The 17,486-nt window shown below is 43.8% G+C and overlaps 1 protein-coding gene across 4 annotated transcripts in view; it reads right to left on the reverse strand.

The window, feature by feature from the left end:
* FGGY (FGGY carbohydrate kinase domain containing) overlaps window positions 1-17,486 on the reverse strand; it is a 475,385-nt gene that overhangs the window by 380,475 nt on the left and 77,424 nt on the right. The gene's annotated exons all lie outside the window — the stretch shown is intronic.

The raw sequence follows: 17,486 nt of genomic DNA on the forward strand, positions 1-17,486 counted from the left end.
AACTACATTTACAACAGTGAAGGTCACATGGCTGATGTTTCTGTGCATGTACAACCCGGCGGCACAGAATGCTGGGCACTTCTTTCTTCCCACTTAAATGAAAGAACTGACAGTGTTCCCTGGGGTCTGGGATAAGGAAGGGGCCAATGAGAGAAACCCAACCAGCAGGTATGATATGAAATTCTGATTTAAAAAGCACTCCAAAGACTTATTTCCATCATCAAAAAGCCACATGAGCATGATCAGAGCTTAACAGTCCCTAACCTCCAACACACACACACATACACACACACACACACACACACACACACACACACACACACACTCAACCCCTGAGATCATTTTCCTGAAATAGAAAACTACATATGTTTCTCAAATTTCACATCAAGCCACCACAGAGGCCAGACTGCAGGGTTGAATCGGGCCAAAGTAAAAGAACGGGGGGAGGGAGGGGAGGATCAGAAGGAGAGGGACACTGGGGTGGGAGAGAGAGTCCAGAGAAGAGAATAAGCTCATCCTTCCACATCTCCACATGCCTCTGCACAATCTAAACTTACAAGCACTCCCACTTTCACAGAACTTGTAGTTCGGGTTGCTTATCGGGCAGCCTTTACTTTGTCAAATTAAGACACATCGTTGTGGATTAGCAAGACTCCTTAAATTCAAAATGACTTCATGGTTGGCTCAGAATTGGCTGTCTCCAGGGCCTGCTGCCAGGAACATATGCTCGGTGGAGCCTCCCGCCCCCTTCTCTATACTGACCTGCCTGTCTTTTGCAGGGAGACGGTGGAGCAAAACCTCCAGCAGACAGGCTGTCAGTGTTCATTAAAAGTGTAAACACCTCTTTAGAAACTATCTTCAGCTCAATATTTGTATAGAATATAAGACTCTGAATGGGCAGGGCAGGAGAGGGGAAGTGGTGGGGGAGGGCAGAAAGAGATTTGAATGACATTTGGAACCCATTAATTTTTAAAAGATTGGGCTGCCACCCTATATAGATCCAGCGAGGTTCACATTGTAACGAAACGAAGAAAGATGAATGAGCCGAAGACTGTTTGGAAAGCCGGGGAAGAGGGTTTGGCTTTATTATGAAAAAAAATATATAATAATATCTGGGCAGTAATGAGAGCTGACACTTTTTATTGGTGAATGTGGTTTGGGGCACATTTTAACAATACAGGTTGACAATTTTTCATGTGTAACCAAAGGCAAAGCAATTTTTAAAAATTGCTTGAGAACAAAGAGCTCCCTGACTGCAAGTTCTTAATAACATTTAAGAATTCTCTTCAAAGACCCTTGACAATAATTTAGTGAGGGAGGGAGGGATGGAGGGAGGGAGGGAGGGAGAGAGAGAGAGAGAGAGAGAGAGAGAGAGAGAGAGAGAGGAAAACCAAGCAAAGAAGAACTAAAAAATGCTTTAAGAATGAAAATAAAAACAAACTAAATAAAAGTCAGGGATGAGGTGAAGGGAAAAGGGAAAGGAAACAGTAAATTATATCCCAAAGGATTGGATTTTAAAGTCTACCTTCAACTAAACTTTGTCTAAAGAAAAAGCTTTAAGGAAAAAATCGAAAGGGTACTAGCCAATACCATTTTGTTACACAAACTCATAATGTGAGTTCAGCAAGGTACTACATGGATCACTGACTCTAAATTCAAACTCTAAACTTTCCAAATAGGGACAAAAGCAGTGACAGGGTCCCAATTCTCACATCTTCAAGGTTCAAACAATTCCATCTTGTGTTTTCTTTTGACATGTGTCTCAAACACAGCAGGCTGTCCATGACCCCTCCAGAATAACAGATTTGTAAGGCTGGATCCAGGTAATCCAATAAAACAAAACTAGGTACAATAAACCCAAAAAGGGCAACAATCAAGCTCAATAAATAATCCATTTGCAGAGGCAGCTCTAAAGAGGAAACTAAATGGGGAGTTCACATAGACAGAGGTGCCTGTCCAACCCAAGAGAGGCCACTTCACATCAAATACCCCTAACAACATAATGAGAAGGGACTAAGGAGATCGTTCAAAGGGCTAGTGTGCATGTTTTGCAGGCTGGAGACCTGGTTTGATTCTCAGCTCTGCATGGCTTCCCAAGATCACTGTGCAACACCAAACACTCTGCCCACACACAAAAGAAAGAGAGAGAGAAAGGAAGGAAGGAAAGGAGGGAGGGAGGGAGGGAGGGAGGGAGGGAGGGAGGAAGGAAGGAAGGAAGGAAGGAAGGAAGGAAGGAAGGAAGGAAGGAGAGAAGGAAAAAGCAAAACAACAGCAAAAACAATAGTGATGGGATGTTCCCTTAAAATACCTCTTCTGGGGAAGAGAGAATACAGCAGGTAAGAGGGCCTGCCTTGCACACAACCAACCTGGGTTTGACCTTTAGACCATGTATTGTCCTGTGAGTCCTCTAGGAGTGATCCTTGAAAGCAAAGCCAGGAGTAAGACCTGAGCACCACTGGGTATGGCCCTCAAATCTAAAATAAAATAAAACAATACCACTTTGATTTTTACCCTCTGAGGAGCTTCTGCTGGGATTCAATTACATCATCTGGGAGACAAAATCTCAATTTTTGCACCTTAATGGTTTAAAGATATTTTCAGCAGTGAACATACCAAAAGGTTACTTGTAAAAGAGAAACCATACCCAAGATGCTTCTCTTTTGCTGTATTAAAAGAGCTAATGGGATTAAGTCTGAGAGCAATTCAAAGTCTCCCGGATGATGACCATTAAGTAAAGGCAAGGCCACACTGTTGCTCAGTTGGAAAACGACAGCTTATCATCTTTTAGGCACACAGCCACTCACATCTTTCAGGTATACCAAATTCACATCTTGAAGTGGTCAGGAGAGATCTGAAGAGGAAACAGAATTGGGAAAAATCTGACTGGTGGTTCTCCAAGAATGCCTCTAGAGCCACCAGAGATTATACAGAATGAAGAGGAATTCAGAACCTCTTGGATCTAGATGGGCTTTTCAGATGAAAGGTAAACACAGTAACATTCTCAGGAATTCTTGGAAGAAAAGGTACAGTCAGTGATCTCCTGGCAGGCTGCCATAAAGCAGCACTCTGTTGCCATGCTTCTGCTCCCAAAGGCAAAGTCATGAGGCAAACACCTCGCCCCCACTGCCCTGGCACTGCCTATTCTTGCCTGTCCTTCCCTACATTGACTCCTGGCCAACCTGTGGTCTCTCTGGGCCCCAACAATGTCTTTATGGCCCCGCAGCTTCAGGACCAGGAGGATCATTGCAATGCTGTGAGGCTCCCCCAACTCCAAAACGAAATCTCCCCAAAAGGGATATGGCATGACAAACAGGAGATGTGGTGTCTATAAAGCTGACCCCTCCATTCCCACTCACAACTGTCTTATCTGAATTTTGGATGTGTATTCACAGTGAGGAAAATAAATCAAAACTGCAGAGAGAATGAAATGATAAAGGGAAAATGTACTTCTGGGGCACCGCTACACAGCCAAAACTGGTAAAAGATTTAACCCTGGGTGCCTCAAGTTCTCCAGAAAGCAAATCCTTTGCAGGTTTCAATCTTGAGAGGAAACTTAAATTGAGAAGGATTTAGTGACTGGCCCAGATTCACCCAGAGAGAAAGTGGCAAAACAAAACTTAGGACTCCAATCCTTAAACAATCTAGAGAAGTTTGAATGCAAGCATGCTAAGCTCTGGCTAGATTAGCAAAAGGAGACCTTGGGTGCTCTTTTACAAATAAATGCACAAATAAGTGAATGAATGACAGAACTTATGCATTTTAGCTGCATCATCTTGGTGATGATCACCAACACCTAAACCCTACTCTCCATCGCTACTGCAAAAGGGTATTAGTCAATGTGATTTACTGAGAAATTTTCATTTTCTGATAGCTTTTTTACTTACACCCAAAGTAATCCTCCACTTTTCATTTTTCATTGAGGAGGGTTCTCCCTCCAATGTAGTAGTCAGGAGGCCCACGATTATTCTCCCTGGCTGTGATGATACAGACATTATAAGGGTGAGATGGTTAAGAGTTTGGAGCAGAGATGTGCTCATTGAGCCCTGGATGCCACTGGACCATACCCAGAGTTACTCAGGAAGCTACTTGGTGCCAGAGATCAGACTTGGGCCTTCTACATGCCAGACATGCACTCTAGCCCTTTGAGCTATACTCTTGATTTTCCCTTTAGTAGTAAAAGTAAGTTATATTTGGGGTTGCAATGAATCTATCATTAGCCTTTTGTCTTTTTCCAGGTTCCAAAAAAACTAAACCAAGGTACTGGCCAAACACATGTGAAAAGAAATACTGTGGAAATCTTCTAAGATGGTTCAAAAGAAGTCAGATGCATGGAAATTCCCTTTGAAGCTCTCTCTCTTCTTCCTACCTGTTACAGGGAATGTGAGCTTGCTAAGGGAGATGCCAAAAGACCTTGAAAAAATCCCGAAGTGATCATGAGAATGAAAGTCAGTGCTCTATGTGGGAAAGAAAAATGCCAAAAGAAATAGATCTAGCTGATACTGTAAGATCATCATAGTAGCCCAGAACCCATATTTAGACTGGGACAGATATGGATTCACCAATAGCCTAAAGGAAGAAACACTATAAAAAGGGAACTGAAAGGCAACATGTAGTCCACGTCTAGAATGGAATAATACTCAGTCACAAAAAAAGAAGGAAAATCAGACATATGCTACAGCATGCCTGAGTCTTGAACATGTTTTATCAAGTTAAATAAGGTAGATACAAAAGAATAAACCTACATTATTCTACACCTATGAGGTAAATGTACTATTCATAGAGGTAAAAAGTATATTTGAGATTGGTAGAGAGAGAGAGGGAGTAAAATGCTTCATCTGAGAGTTTCTGTTTGTGGTGATAAATATTAGAATTAGTGATAATGATTGTGCAACATGAACTGTAATCCATGCTACTGAACCTTATAACCAGTAATGGTGATAACTGTAAACTTTATGTTATATTTTACAGAAATCCATAAAGATTAACAGTTTAATACCCAAACCATTGAACTACATACATTAGAGGGATGACTTGCACATTAAATTAGGTAGCACTGTAGCACTGTCCTTCGTTTGTTCCTCGATTTGCTCGAGCGAGCACCAGTAACATCTCCATTGTGAGACTTGTTACTGTTTTTAGCATACCGAATATGCCATGGGGAGCTTGCGAGGCTCTGCTGTGAAATTAGGTAATCCTCAAGGGAAAAAAGTATTCTACAATGGAGAAAGGCAGGAGGCCCCGTACTGAAGAAGGGATGTAGCTTCAGGAGAAAACTAGAGTGGAAGTTTCTCACTGCCTCTCATCAGGCTCAATCCTCAGAAATACGAGTCACCAGTCATTTCCACTCACAGTAACTCAGTGAAATCACAGCAGTCTTTGCACTCTATCCCTGTAATTTTCTCCAAAAGGAAAAGGAAACTCAACCTATTGCTGACAGATTCACTGTATCACTGTCTTCCTGCTGTGCACTGATTGCCTCCAGCAGGCCCCAGTAATGTCTCCTTTGTTCTCGCCCTGAGATTTTAAAAAGTGCCACATTTGAGATTCTTTCAAGGTCAGAAGAATGAGACCCATAATTGTTATTGGTTTTTGGCATATTGAATATGCCACAGGGAGTTTGCCAGACTCTGCCATGTGGGCAGGATACTTTCGGTAGCCTGCCAGGTTCTCCAGAGTAAGAACTAGATAATAAGATGTCTATTCTTATCATTTCACAGCCGCACGCTTCCGGGAGCAGGGTTTTATAGTCTATGGGTCTCGGCCATTGATGGGATTTACATGCCGCTGGGGGCAGTTGTTGGGTGTAATGCCTACACACCGGAAGATGGGGGATCTGGGTGGAGGAGGCCCCAGTCCCAATCCAAGCAGGCTTGGAGATCTATGCCCAAGGTCTTGCACACCTGGCTTCCTCGGCCAGTACCTTTATGTGTGAGGCTCGTCCGAACGTGTGGAGAGTGGTCTTAAGCATGGCTGTGGCTGGAACCGGAGGTCTTCAGCTGCTGGGTCTCTGCTCAGGGTGGGGAGGGAAACTCAACCCACCCTTTTCCCAGGGGCCCGGGTGAGGACAGCCAGGCGCAGAGGCAGGAGAGTCTGCACTGTTCTCTTCCGGGAGCAGGGTTTTATAGTCTCTGGGTCTTGGCTGTTGATAGGATTACACGGCGTGGGGCGGGGGAGTTGTTGGGTCTAAAGCCTACACACTGGAAGATGAGGGATCTAGGTGGAGGAGGCCCCAGTCCCAATCCGACAGATTAGAATCATTAAGATTCTTGTTGACAGATTAGAATCATTAAGGTACCTGTGAAAGGACCCTGGTAAAGAGAAGTTACGACTATCACAACATGTAGCTACTCCGTCACTTTCTCTTCAAAGTACAACCAGTGTACTTGAGCTTCAGGTAAGCACACCTGAGCAGACTCTGAATTTCGGTGGCTGACTCAGTCATTAGCCTTGAGGCTGGTCCTTCTTCCGCCATGTCTGTACACATACCTTAACGTGCAGGTGCTGAATGTATCATTACTTCTGAGCTGCATTACCTATGAACATACTAGAAGCTCTATGAATTACAGGCTCCTGAATATTTTCTAAGCTAATGAGAATCAATTTTTACTCTTCATTTAGCTAAGCGCTTTAGAAGTTGTTTTTATCTGTGGAATAGCAGAAGTGAGTGCCTTAACAATAAGAATGCCCATTAAGAGTTTCAATAATGAGGATTTCAGGAGTCTGGCTTAAATGAGGTGAAGGTTCTGTGGTTATAGAAGAGAATGCAACCATTTACATTTACAGCAGTGTAGAGAAAAGTGAGTGGAGTCTGCAATCCATTTATAGATGGTTCAGCAAAATAAGCACATATATTCATGTCAAAGAGAGAACGACTGAAAACACAAATGAAACAATATGCTAACTGATGAACATAGGTGTAGAATCAGGGAGATAAAAACATGTTTGGAGTCAGGAAGACATATCAGAGATCAGGGCTGAATGCCTTGCAAGCCCAAAGGTCAATCCACAGCACTGCATGAAGACTCCCATCCCAACACAGCAGTGGCCTGGTGGTACCACCAGCATCACTGAGCCTGGTATTAAACTGCTGAAATCAGTTGGTTCAGTATCACTGGGAGTGGTCCCCGGGAACTCTGAGCACTAGTTGGAAGCCACTTAACTTAAGGTATATATATTAATATATATATATGTTCTCAACTTTTCTACCAGCTTTTTATCCTAAAATTAAAACGTTGAAAAAATGATAAATCAAAAATATGAGTTCTCAGACTACTTAAGATTCAAGCCCAATATTTATACTAATCATAATTTACATAAATGGGTAATCAAGATACATGTTAGGGGGTGCAGAGAGAGTACAGCAGTAAAGCATACAGCTTAACCAGATTTGATCCCCACCACTCCATATGATCCCTCAAATGACACCAGGAGTGACCCTAGGGCTCAGATCCAGGAGTAAGCTCTGATCACAGCCACGTGTGACCCATAACAAAGCAAAAATGATTTTTAATTTTATGTGAAATAGTCAGTATTGACAAAAATATTGAAATAAGTTGTTAATGAATATAGTAAAAGTTAATTGCACTTAATAATCAAAACTCAAAATAAAACACAGTTTAAACCTAAATAATTTTAATTCACACAGACATAATACACTAAAAATAGAATACTACACAAATATCAAAAACATGGTTTTGGCTTTATTAGGTACACCAGTTGTGTTCAGGGCTTACTGCTGGCTCTGTGCTTATGGAATCACTCCTGCCAGGGCTTGAGGGGCTGAGAGGGAGTCATCAGCAGTGTCAAAGATCAAACCCAGGTTGGTCACATGCATGGCAAGCACATTCCCTGCTCTACTATCTCTCCAGCTCTCAAAAACATTTATTATTTTTTCCTACCATTCATTGTTATGGAAAGATAGTACCATATTGACAGTCCTTTAAAAACTAGAAATTGAGCTTCCATATGATCCCGCTATACCAATTCTGAGAATATATCCCTTGGATGCAAAAACGCACAGTAGAAATGACATCTGTACCTATATGTTCATCGCAGCACTATTCACAATAGCCAAAATCTGGAAACAACCCAAGCGCCCTAGAACAGATGACTGGGTAAAGAAACTTTGGTACACATCTACACAATGGAATACTATGCAGCTGTCAGGAGAGATGAAGTCATGAACTTTGCTTATAAATAGATAGACATAGAGAGTATCATGCTGAGTGAAATGAGTCAGAAAAGGAGGGACAGAGAAGGACTGCACTCATTTGTGGAACATAAAACATAATATGAGGCTGACACTTAAGGATAGTAGATACACATGACAGATAGATTGCTCCATAGCTGGAAGCCTGCCTCATGAGCAACGGGGAAAAGGCAGATGGAATAGAGAAGGGATCTCGAAGAAAAAGATGGCTGGAGGAATAGGTCGGAATGGGAGATGTGTACCGAAAGTGGATAAAGGACCAAACATGATAAAGTCTCAGTGTCTGTTTCGCAAACCATAATGCCCAAAAGTAGAGAGAGATTATGGGGAATCATGTCTGCCATAGAGGCAGAAGGAGGGTGGGAAAGGGGGGGTTTACCAGGGACATTGATGGTGGGGAATGTGCACTGGTGGAGGAGGGATGAGTGTTTTCATCACTGTGTGACTGTAATCCCAACATGAAAGCTTGTAACAATCTCAAGGTGATTCAATAAAATTATAAAAAAAAGAAAGGTAGTATCATATTAAGAAAAAAAAGAAGCTAAACAAAGTACCCCTGCTATCTACAACTGAAAGCAAAAAAAAAAAAACCAGTGTAAATCTAAATAATGGTCATCAAATATAACATACCAACTTCAAGATTCATGAGGGGATGCTCAATGTCTAGTGTATGAAATCTCTCTTTACAAATTTCTGTAAACCTCGGAATGCCATCAGACAAAATTTATATTTTAAACTAATTTATATTTAATATGAAATATTTAAAATATTATTATTTAAAATAACTTTAGACTGTTGCCTTTGGGCTGCAGTGATAGCACAGTGGTAGGGCATTTGCCTTGCACGCAGCCAATGTGGCCGACCCAAGTTCGATTCCTCTGCCCCTCTCGGAGAGCCCGGCAAGTTACTGAGAATATCTCGCCTGTACTTCAAAGCCTGGCAAGCTACCCGTGACATATTCGATATGCCAAACACAGTAACAAGTGTCACAATGGAGACGTCACTGGGCCCGCTCGAGCAAATCGATGAACAATGGGAGGACAGTGACAGTGAATTTTAGACTATTAACTGTTTTGATAATTTTAAATTTCTCTTAGGACACACAGACAGCCAAACAAGTATATGAGAGAGTGTTTACCATCACTTATTATAGAGAAATGTAAATCAAAATGAAAACCAAAAATTATCTCATACTAATCAGAATGGCATAAATCAAAAAGACTGTTGTAGCACTTGGTATAATATCTAGGATATGGAAGCAACTGCAATGTCCCACAGGATGAATGCATTAAGAAGCTGTGGCACATACATATGATGGAAAAAATATGCAGCTATAAGAAAAGATACATCTTGCAATAACTTAGATATACTTAGAAGGCATCATGTTAAATCAAGTAAGTCAAAAGGAAAAGAACCTATACAAATGATCTCAGCCATCTACAGTATCCAGAAAAACAAAACCTTAGTTTCAAGAAATTGTTTCATTTCTCCCTTGGTTTCTTCTTTGGTTCAGTTGCTATTTAATAAAGTTTGGTTCAGCTTCCAGATGTTGGAGTTTTTCCCCATATTTTTTTATGGGGCAAATTTAATATCTACCTTCATAGTATTGTGGTCTGAGAGGATGCTTTGTCTGACATCTATTTTCATAAATGAATATGTACATATTTATATGTGTCTATATATAAATATAAATATATATATACATATGTCACTGTCACTGTCCTCCTGTTGTTCATCGATTTGCTCGAGCAGGCCCAGTAATGTCTCCATTGTGAAACCTGTTACTGTGTTTGGCATATCGAATACGTCACAGGTAGCTTAGCAGGATTTGCCGTGCGGGCGAGATACTTTCAGTAGCTTGCTGGGCTCTCTGAGAGGGGAGGAATCGAACCTGTGTCGGCCAGGTCAGCCACATGCAAGGCAAATGCCCTACCTGCTGTGGTAGCTCTCCAACATATATATATTTGAGTTTTGCCCCTAGTATGTGGTCTATCCTGGAGAGTCTATTCAGTTTGGATTTTCTATTGTTTTTCTATTTTTCTGGTGTGGTTTACTGAGCTAGAGGCAAAGACTGAGTTCTGCCAGCCAACATCTGGTCAGAATATAAGGGCGCAGCTGCCAGAGGAAGCTGGACCAGAAGGCAGAAGGCAACAGGACAGAAGCACCAAGTAGAAGATATAGGTGATGGGTCACATAATTAAAAAGAGGGCGGTTATTTGGGTGGACTGAGTCCACGGTGAGTCTGTGTGACTTTCCAGCTATTTATAAAGTTAGATCAGAGAGGATGGATCCAGACATGGAGGATAGGGCTGGTGCTGGGTTGTGCGCTTTTTCCTATTTTTCAAATATTTTTATTAGTGTTTTCTTCTTACCATTCTAATAGTCACCTTAAATCTTTTTTTAAAAAAACTCAGAAATAATTTAATAGAATTCTAGCTGGTGAAGCACAAATTTTCAAAAGTGTACCTAGATAAAATGTGGAAAAATTCTAATGTGAAGTATGTTAAATTATAAGAACTCATTTAATTATAAGAACTTCACAATTGAAGTTCTAACATAAAACTGATGAAATCTATGCCGTTCATCAGTTCTCAGAAGCAGTTTCCTAAAAGTTTAGAAGAATATTAACAAAATCAGTTTCTTGTGATGTTCACCTTAAATATTTTTAAAGAGAGCATGTAGGGCAGATTTATGTGAACTTATTTTATATGAATACCTTATCCGATTATATAGAAGATTATTACTCAAATTTCAAACTTTTCATCTCTCCTCTTACCAAATTTTGGACAATTATTCATACAAGTAACAGAACATAGCAAATTAACAAAATATTAGTCTTTAGTTCTAGGATCGTAAAATGGTACCAACTTTACCTGTAGATTCTGAGGACTAATGTACCACTGTAGTACTGTAGCACTGTAGTCCCGTTGTTCATCCATTTCCTCGAGCAGGCACCAGTAATGTCTTTATTGTGAGACTTGTTACTGTTTTTGGCGTATCGAATACATCACGGGTAGCTTGCCAGGCTTTGCCGTGGGTACCCGGATACTCTCGGTAGCTTGCTGGGCTTTCTGAGAGGGACGGAGGAATCGAACCCAGGTCAGTCGCATGCAAGGCAAATGCCCTATTCTCCTAAGGTTTATTTTCCAAGCACAAATAAAGAGAAGTATGGGACAATTGCCATTATATTAGTAGTAGGAGTAATAGCAAAAACAGTGAAAAATATTTTTATTAATGGAATGAAAATAATGGAGTCAAATTATAAGTCAATCATATGCCATTTGGTAATTTTCTCAGTGACTCAGATAAATAAAGGTAGCTGTCATATTTTGGAGGATTACAGCAAGACATAAAGGGAGACAGGTTAAAAAAAAAAGAAAGAAAAAAGTGAAGGTGAGAAAATTAGATAAGAAGAGAGGAAGAGAAGGAAAACTTTTCACACATAGTCACTGCCAAAAACAAGTCTGAAAGCTTTAAGACAAGGTGAAACGTGATCACTTTTTGCCTGGACTCCACTGAAATAATAATAATGAAAACAGAGAGAAAACAAAAATACCCACTAGCCTTTTGGCACTCACCTACCCCAAAGTCTCCCAAAACAATCACAGTAAGAGCAAAATAAACACAAAATCTGAACCTGTCCTTGGCCCATGAGATGCCAAGCTCATGTTCCCTGCCCAAAGTTTTCGTTGGCACTGGCACATATAAATTCAGACCCTCATCTTCCTTATTCTAGACAAGAGACCAAGAATGGTGGCTTTCCTTTAAAAGAACCATGTACTATGGTTTAATTACTTTGTGCTCACCATCTCATCCCCTGTACCTTTACCTGTCTCAATACTCCATGAGAAGCTAAGGTGGGTGTGAAGTGGGAGGGGGAGTGGAGCGGGAAGGAGGAAATAATTCACCCAGATTCCTGCAGATAATCTAAGGTGGGGACACTGATTCCAAGTCAGTCTAATGACAAGGATTTCCCTCTTGCCACATGCCAGAAACAGAATCCAAATATGCGTTGCCAAAACTGATAGAGAAAAAGAACTAAATAACACAAAGAACTCCTTTAAAGGAATTTTCCCAAGCATCATGTTTAAAGTTTTCCTGCAAGTTCACTCAGTCCCTACAGAACCCCAGGGAGCAGGTGCTGCCGAGGTCCTGTTTTTACAGGCAGGAAGACCTGAGGATGACCTGTCCACCCGGGTCAGCAGACCAGAGGAGAGAAGGCAGAAAGGACAGCAGAGTGCAGGAAGGAAGAAAGAGAGGCAAGGTCAGGGGCACACACAGACTATCCAGCCACGTTTGAGAAAGCAGCATGGGAGGGACACCTTGGGTCCAAAGGCTCAGCTCTAGAGAACAGAAGAGCTCGGAGGAAAGCCAGGCCCAGGGCAGGGGAGGGGAATTTCCAATCTGGACTAATGAAAACAGAATGAATCATAAGTGTTACATGGAATTTAAAAAAAAAAAGGCCAGCAATGGCTGAGCAGCCACTTAATCACCTCTGAGCACTAATTTCTTGGAGCTTTAGATTGTTGTAGTAGCAGGGGGTTGTTGTGATTAGACAACAGCAAATCTATTTTTCAAATTTACCAAATCTACTCAACTTTGTAAAAATATTCCCAACCCTTCACAGGTGTGCAGCACCTTAAGTGTCACATCTTATGTTTGTGTGTGTTTTGTTAGGCAGTGCCCAACCTTGCCGTATCATAAATCCACCTAGAGCGCTTTACAAATAAATCCCCAGGTTTCCTACAGAAAGTCTGAAGCTGGTTTGAAACAAGAAGCCCAGAGATCTGTGCTTTAAATAAATGATTTAGCTGATTTCTCTATTCAGGTTAGTTGGAGGGGGGTAAATTGCTCTATTTATTATTATCATTTTTATGTGCTGAGGATCAAACCCTCAGTCAAGTGTCCAAGTCACACTGGTAGCGTGTCGCTTCACACTGGGGGCGCCACTGGCCCCTGTGCTGTGCATGTGAGGTGGCATTTCCCAGCGAGGCCCCAAGCACTGAGAGACACACGTGGATGCGATGTTAGTGGGGTCGTGACCAGGGTAGGAGCCTGACCCAGAGGGTCCCTAAAGCCCCCCCAGACAGGGGTCTGAGCAGCCGGGTGCGCCATGCCCTGCCGTGGGATTTCATGTTCCGGGATGAGTTACTCTGAGACAGAAGTGAGAGCGGAAAAGGGAATTCAGAATACGCTGCAACAGACACACACATGAAATAACTAAATCCTTAACAACCAATGTCCTGTTGGACTCTGGAACCACTTATCTGGCAGCATAACATTGCCGCTGTATTTTCAGGTAAATTCCAGCAGTTGTGAGTTGTCAAAAGCTCTTGAAATACTTGCTTTTTTTTTTTTCATTTTCATTTATTTATTTATTATTTTTATTAGTGAAACACCATGAGGTACAGTTGTAGACTTACAGATTTTTGTGCTTGGGTTTCAGTTATACAGTGATCCAGTACCCATCCCTCCACCAGTGCCCATTCTCCACCACCACTGATCCCAGTATCCTCCCATCCCCCATTCTCCCCATCCCACCCTGCCTCTGTGTTCTCTCTCTCCTTTTGGGTGCTGAGGTTTGCAAAAGAGGCACTGAGTGGCAATCATGTTTGGTCTATAGTCTACTTTCAGCATGCTTCTCCCATCCTGGGAGGATCCTCCCAACACCTTTTACTTGGTGCTTTTTAAAGTCAGATGCTACTTCAGCACTGCAGCCCTGACTGAGAGAGGCTGGTGCCTCGTCAAGGCTGGGGGAGGAGCCGGCACAGCCCTGGCCGCACTGGAGGCTTAGGGAGGCCAACTGGCCCCTCTGCGCACTGCGGGGCACACGTGGTCATGCTCAGGGACCGCTCCCAGCTCTGTGCTCAGGGCTGCTCCCAGCCCAGTGCTCAAGGGCTGTTCCCCACCCAGTGCTCAGGGGCTGCTCCCTGCCCAGTGCTCAGGGGACATTCCTGCTCCTGTGCTCAGGTCCATTGCAGGCTCTGGGCACTTTGTGGTGCTTGGGGGTCCATGCATGCCAGAGGCCCACCCTGCGCCCTACCTGGCTGTCGTCAGGTGTCGGGTTGTGAACTGGCTGGAAACAGGTTTTGTCAGAATTATCTGCCACGAGCCTGGCCCTGAAGGAGAAGGCCTGGTGGTCAGTGATGGGGGAGGGCAGCTGGCCCCAGGCCCCGGTGTCTGCTCACCATGGCCTGGGGAGAGCTGCACGCCCTTCCCCCATGGGGGTGTCTCTTGGAGCCCACGGCCTTCCTTGGGTCCAAATCGCCCTTTCCCCGCCAGGACCCTCAGGAGGGCGTCTCGAGGGAGGGGACTGCCACGGGGCCTGGCTGGGTGACCGGCCTCTGCTTGCTGCCTTACAGCTGCCGCCTCTGGCACTGGCAAGTACAGCTCCCTGTGGGGAGGGGCAGGATCCCGCAGGGCTGAGCTAGGGCAGAGGGCTGTGTGCCAGCCGCCACGTGGGGACGCGTGTGAGGCCGCGAGGGGACCCGTGTGGAGCTGGAGGCAGAGGCCCTAGAGCCAGGCTGGTCTGGCGCTGGGCTGCCCCTCTCATTTGAGCTGTAGACAGTGCAGTGTGCTCACCTCCTGCAGAGGCGGGTGCGAGGCGGGCAGGCCGCACTCCTGTTTGCAGAGTGAAGTTGAGTGGGCACCTGGCCTACCCGCGTGCTCACTGCTGTCAGTAGCTCCTTCGGTTCTGGAGTCAGCAGTTGGAATGGGCCGGGAGGGCTCGTGCCTGGAACGTCCTGGCCTTCCTCTCTCCTTCTGGTCCCCTCTCCCGTGCTGGGACTCGCGGCTTCCCCTGTGCTCTGTCAAGTCTTGTGTGTTTCTGTCCTGCCCTTGGTGTTCGTTCCCAGTTGCTATGGGAGCATCTCCTACTCCCTTTCTCACTCACCAGTGCTTCTGTACTGTGCTCCCTCAGCAGTGCTCGGGCCAGCACAGGAGGTGCTGGCTGTCCCTCCCCCCACTCCCCACAGCTTCTGACCACGTGTCCCACTCTGAAAGGTCCAGCTGATTTGTTTCCTCTGTTGCAGAGTTCATGTGCTCCCATGGATTCCTCTGAAATTTCCCCCAGTGTTCTGTGTCTGAAGCGTCTCTCTTACTGTTTGCAGGTGCTTAGGTCTGGATATAAACCTACATCAATGAGCTTCACCTTTTATTTGGTGTATCCAGATTACCCGGTGTTGGTGTTAATCTACCATTCTACAATTTTAGCACAGCGGTAGAGTGATTGCCTTGCACGCAGCCAGCCTGACCAATCCAGGTTCGATTCCTCTGCCCCTCTCAGAGAGCCCGGCAAGCTACCAAGAGTATCTCGCCAGCATGGCAAAGCCTGGCAAGCTACCTGTGACGTATTCGATATGCCAAACACAGTAACAACAAGTCTCACAATGGAGGCGTTACTGGACCCGCTCCAGCAAATCGATGAACAACGGGAGGATAGTGTAGTGATACAGAGGATCAAACCATGGGCTTTGGGTCTATGAGGTCTTCATAGGGCTTTCATAGAACTGCCCCAACAGCTGACGAGGCACATACCACGAGTGCCATTTTAGAGATAAGGAGAGTGAGACACAAAGACAAGAACATGCCCGAAATCACATAACTGGATGGGATAGAATCAATATCTAAGTCAATTTAGAGTCTCTTGTGGATATGCATGCCACTATTAAAATCTACCCAGGTCAGAGCACGACTCAGAAACTTCAGTCTTTGGGATACAAATATAACATAAGTCACCAGGATATGTGGATCCAGGTTATCCAGCACCATCAGAATAAGGCCAGCAGGAAGGAAGTCCATCCCTCGGCCAACTGAAGCAAAACAAGAAGGAAACAAGGTCCTCCTCTCTCCAAGTTCTGCTTTCAAGCAGCCTAGATAGGCCAATGGAATAGCACATGTAGCCCACTATTCAGCAATGCTTGATTACCAGGCCCATTTGATCAGAGCATTTCTTCCACAACTGCAGTTATTTCTCTAGGGGAAACTAGAGAAAAGTTCTTGCCAAGAAAAAAAAAAGTAATCACAATGAGTGTTATACATTCCAACCAAAAAAGAATGTCAGAGCCGTCACCCACACATGGGACTCCCCATGGGTGATGACAGTATAATGTGACTAACTGTACCTTCTGAGGTAAACTTCAGACCACTCCTCCAGAGATGGGTGGGGATCCGAGGGCTGCTGAGGGCATTTTTATTGGTCTCTTAGGTCTCTCAACCTTCAAAGGGTCTCAGAGGTGGGGTGTGGGGGCGGGGTGGTGGGGGTGGTCACTCTCTGAGGAACATGTCTATGAAAAGTGTCCTCTTCTATCATCCCTTTGGGAGTCCATATTTCTGAAATCACACCATGGTTTTTATCAACTCTCAAGAAAGGGCACTTAACTAAGGAAAAAATATCAATCAATAAATAATGTAGATAAATATAATTAATTAAGAGAAAGGGCCAAGTCACAACTATACACAAGCTAGAGAGGAACCCCCCACCCCGATGGGACTCTGAGTTGACACCCACGAAATGCTGCCTGGCTACTTATTAAGACACACAAAGGAATCTCATAATAGAGCAGCTCACTGCAGAGATAGTTCCAGACCATGATTATTAAAAATTTACAATTCTAGAAGTGCATGGCAGCTCTCGGGGCTGCGCAACATTATATGCTATCCATAACAAGCAATACAAAACAAATTCTCTAGCACTGCCTTTTCGGCAGGTTTGAGTGGTGGTGGGAAAATTCCAACTTATAAGGGTGGGACTGGTGTCAAAATATTGAGAGAATATTGTGGGAATTGCCTGGCCCACAGGCAGGGGAAGGGTTGGGGTTGAGAGTGTGTGTGTGTGTGTGTGTGTGTGTGTGTGTGTGTGTGTGTGTGGAGGGTGGGGGGGAATACTGGGAATTTTGGCGGTAGAAAATGTACACTGATGAAGGGATAGGTGTTTGATCACTGTATGACCAAAACTCAAGCATGAGTTTTGTAACTGTATCTCAAGGGAATTTAAAAAAAAACGACAGAAAAGAAGAGCAGAGAAATAAGGGTAACTCAGGCCCAGGTGTCCCAACTTGAAATGAGCAGGGAAACGAAGAAGATTTAGTTATCTGTGGCGAAACTCACTTGAAGATTGCATTCCGCTCTCCTATCTAAATTTAAATATATAGGTTTACAGTGACATTTATATGCATCTGGCTTATCCATGCTCAGGAAAGGGTCCTCGGGTTTGTCAAACACCCATTCTACAGCATTTACAGAAGGAAAGACCTTTCTCCCCTCCCGAACCCTCTAT

This window comes from Sorex fumeus, unplaced genomic scaffold (genome assembly GCF_029834395.1).
Source record: "Sorex fumeus unplaced genomic scaffold, SorFum_2.1 ptg000045l, whole genome shotgun sequence".
Taxonomy (NCBI): Eukaryota; Metazoa; Chordata; class Mammalia; order Eulipotyphla; family Soricidae; genus Sorex; species Sorex fumeus.